Source organism: Peromyscus eremicus, chromosome 2 (genome assembly GCF_949786415.1).
Source record: "Peromyscus eremicus chromosome 2, PerEre_H2_v1, whole genome shotgun sequence".
NCBI classification, from domain to species: Eukaryota; Metazoa; Chordata; class Mammalia; order Rodentia; family Cricetidae; genus Peromyscus; species Peromyscus eremicus.
Genome location: NC_081417.1, coordinates 20,996,807 through 21,000,922, shown reverse-complemented (window position 1 = coordinate 21,000,922; position 4,116 = coordinate 20,996,807). Strand labels below are relative to the sequence as shown.

Genomic DNA, 4,116 nt, shown 5'->3' with positions numbered 1-4,116 from the left:
AGCTCTATCATTCATCTTTTAAAATTTTATGTGAATATCCAGTAAAATCCAACAATGTGTCTTTCTTATAAAAAATTTTTTCATGGCTATCTACTGTCTTAGAATGTCCTCTGAAGGCTGTCATTGAACAGGTACCATAAAAACTCCAGAGCATGATCTTTCAAAAGAAGAGGGAAAGACAGAGATGGAAGAAACAATTCAAATTTCATCTTCTTTCTATGTAACTTGAATTTCTCCCCTCCTTCTCTGCTGCCTCAGAAGCTCCATCAACCCTCAAAGCCTTCTGAGCCTCTGCCACAAAAATGGGCCTCTTCCTCTTCTGCCTCCAAGCCAGTGAAGACATCTTCCCCCTTAGCTTTGGACCTGTCCAAGACACTTTGTTTCCATCACTTTCACCATCTTCCATGGCCTCATTGGCAGCTTTGGCATCTTTCTCATTATTGAATTCTACAAAACGCTTAGGAGGAATCAGTTTCCCCACCAGTGACTATTGTTGCATGAACAGAGTCCTCACATGACTCTTTTACTGTCTTGTTAGTGATAACCTCAGACAAAGCTTTGACAAACAGTTTGGATGTCTGACTTCTTACATTTGGCAATTTCCCTGGGTCCCTGTATCTGCAGCCTTATCTGCCTTCAATGTCCACTTTATTACAGAAGTTTCAAGCTTCTTTAAATGAAGCAAATTCTATAAATGCGAACCCTTTAGATTTGCCATTTTCATTCTGGGCCACTTAGATAAAAGTTGCTTTCTCAAATAACTGCTGAAGAGTTTCTTTTGTTGCACAGTAGGAAAGATTACTTGAACCAAAGCTTGATTCACCACTCCAACTACTATTATTTCCAACTCTCTCTATCCTTGCCTTTCCTCTCCAGTCTGTAGTAGGGGGAAACAGATTATGCATCAAGCTCTGGCCCCTGCTTTTCATCAGAGTTTATTTCTTTATAAACTTGTTGAATTCAACATAATCAATTCTCTTAAATTCAGAATGAGCAATAACTTTACTCTTCCTTTCCTGGATGATCAAATTGATCTTCCTTGCCTCTTCATACACTTCTTTTAATTAATCCTGAGTAATGCTGTGTGGTGGTATTGTGTTCCCCAAAATATTGTGCACTCTAATAAAATTATCTGGGATCAGAGAACAGAACAGCCACAATATTAAACATAGAGGTTAGGCAGTGGTAGCACACGCCTTTAATCCTAGCATTCCAGAAGCAGAGACCTGCCTGGATCTCTGTGAGTTCAAGGCCACACTGGAAACAGCCAAGCATAGTGGCTCACTCCTTTAATCCCAGAAAGTAATGGCAGGAGGCAGAAAGGTATTTAAGGCTTGAGGATGAGGAACTAGAGCTGGTTAAGCTTTTTGGTTTTTATCAGCAGTTCAGCTGAGACCCATTTGGATGAGGACACAGAGGCTTCCAGTCTGAAGAAACAGGATCAGCTGAGGAATTGGCAGGGTGAGGTGGCTGTGGCTTGTTCTGCTTCTCTGATCTTCCATCGTTCATCCCAATACCTGTTTTCATCTAACAATTTGTGCTACAATGCTGAAAGACAGATTTTTTTTTTTGGCTAAAAGTATTTTTACAGCTCTAATTTTCTTACTATCTTTCCTTTTTAGATTTTCTTGTTCAATTTCACAGCCAAACACTTTAAAAACAGTGAGTCCCAAGGTCTTTTCTAGGTCTTCAGCAGATTAAAAATCCACATAACCAATGTTTCTATTTGTGCCAGTTCTGACATTCACAACAGCAAGACCATTTTTATCCAAAAGTTCACTAATGGCAACTTTTAATTCAGCAACAGATTCGGTAGGATTACAGTTTTTAATGGATAGATTGAAAAGCACGGGTCTTCTGAGCCTTCCAACTTATGTTTCTTGACTTTAGGAGCTTATCTTTGTTTGGTCATTTCCTTTTTTTGTTTTCCAGGTGGTGCATTCCCAGACTCTTCCTTTTTCTTCTTCTTCCTTTTCATTTTCCTGCTCTTCGTCATCATCATCTTACTCCATCTTCATCTTCTTCCGAAATCACATAGGTTTCCATAGGAACAACTTTGACAGCAGCTTGCTCTCCTTTCATTTGTGATATCCATGGCTTCTTCTGAGGAGTCGCCTCCCCCTCTTTATCATCATTATCCTCATCATCTTCCTTCCTCATCTGTGGAAGAAGGAGCAGCAGCTACTGCTTTTGCTGGAGTCACTGCTTTCTTTATTGGTGGTTCAAATTCCTCCTGCGGCTCATCATTACCATCTTCTTCATTCTCATCACTGTGTTACTTCTTGACATTCTCACCATCCTTAGCTCTTCCCTTGGAGTGACAGCTCTCCTCTTACCCCTCTTACCAGGAGTTGCCCACAATGCTTTGGCTTGTGTGACTCACTTCTTACCAGGGCTTGCAATTATTTTGAGTAGTTTAACCCTCTTCTTGGCTGATGTGGCCGTTGTCTTTTTGTCTAGAGTAACAGCTTCTTTTTTAACTGGTGTGACAACTGTTACCTTTTTGTTTGTGAAACAACCATCTTCTTTGTTGGAGTTGTGGTAAGGAAGTAGCTTTCTTGCATTATTTTTTCCTGAGGGATGACCACCTTTTCTCCACTGCTGTCAGCTTCATCCTCTTACTTCTCTTTACCTTCATTCTCTTTTTCCACTTCCTTTGGAGAGGGGCCATTTTTTTGGAGTTAGCAAGCCTTTTTCTGGCCTTCGCAAGTTCCAGCATGATAGCATTATGACCATGTTGTGTGTGACAAGTAAAATGCACACAATAGCCTACAGAAAACCTACCAACATTGGTTGTGGTGGCTATAGGCACTGAAGACACTGGAGCATATAAGACACTTAGTGCCAGCTGTAGCTGGCATCTGAGGTGAAAGACCTCTTTCACATTCTTTAGCTTGTCTCTTCAGTGTTTTGAAGGTTTTCTCTGCAGTGCAAAATCTTCTTAGTTTGATATATCCTATTGCTTTGTTTTTGCTTTTGTTTCCCATTCATTGGAGGTTTTACCGAACTTACATTATTTTCTATCATCATGACTTGATGTGTTTGCTTTGTTTTCTTCTGGTAGTTTCTTTTACCTACTTTGAAATAATTTTTTGTAGGTATTACATTTCAATCCTCTGACTATAAATATACAGTTTTCTCATCATCACATATTGAAAGGATGTCTCGGATTTATGTTTTAGGATACTCGATTAAGAATCATCTGGGTAAAATTGCATGGGTCTACTTTGCATTCCCTATTCTGTTCCACTGTGCTTTGGATTAATATAGATTTGCAGTACATTTTGAAATCATCTAATATAATTCCTTCAGCTGATTTATTATGTTTATTCAAACACTTTATATATTTGAGGTCTTTAGTGCTTCTATATGAATTTTTGTATTTTCTTTTATATTTGTTATAAAAATGCCTTTGGTAGTTGGTGAGGATTTAATGGAATCCATAATCCATAAATTATTCTAAACCATGTACACTAGAATTATTTCTATTTGGGGTTCAGTCTTATATTTCATCAAATGGACTTTCATGTATTTTATTGAAGAGGTTTTCAATTAGTTCATAGATATAACACCTACATTTGGTATATGAATACATATATACATGTAGATATATGTTAATAGCAGTAGTCAAAAGAAATCAGGAGTTGCTATGTTAAGTTAAAATTAAATTACTTTGAATTAAGTGAAATGAATAGAAACTATCAACATTTATGAAATATATTAAAATCAGAAGAGAAATACAACATGCTATTGAAATATTACAAAAATACAGATAAAACATAAGTTTTCTTCTTCACAAAGAGAAAAACAATAACAGATTGAATAAAAGGTAACTGAAAACAAATAATAAGATAATTAAATTACAAATAATAAGATAATTAAATTACATTTCATTTTATAGCAACGAAAGTTGTAATTTGTAATGTATACAAGTGTATATTGCACGATGATATGGGTGGACATTCTTTAAAGACACATAAAAACATTTAGTGTGTATGTCTTTGCCAAAACAGCATTTAGGGGATGAAAAGATAACTCAGCAGTTGACAGTACACATTGTTCTTACATTAGATTTAAGTTCTTTCCCAGAAATAAAAGGCAGCTGCCATCTGCTTG

The 4,116-nt window shown here is 36.9% G+C and overlaps 1 pseudogene; it reads right to left on the bottom strand.

Annotated features, from left to right (window-relative positions):
• Nucleotides 1-266: 266 nt before the first annotated feature.
• LOC131904474 (nucleolin-like) lies at nucleotides 267-2,719 on the bottom strand (annotated as a pseudogene).
• Nucleotides 2,720-4,116: the final 1,397 nt, after the last annotated feature.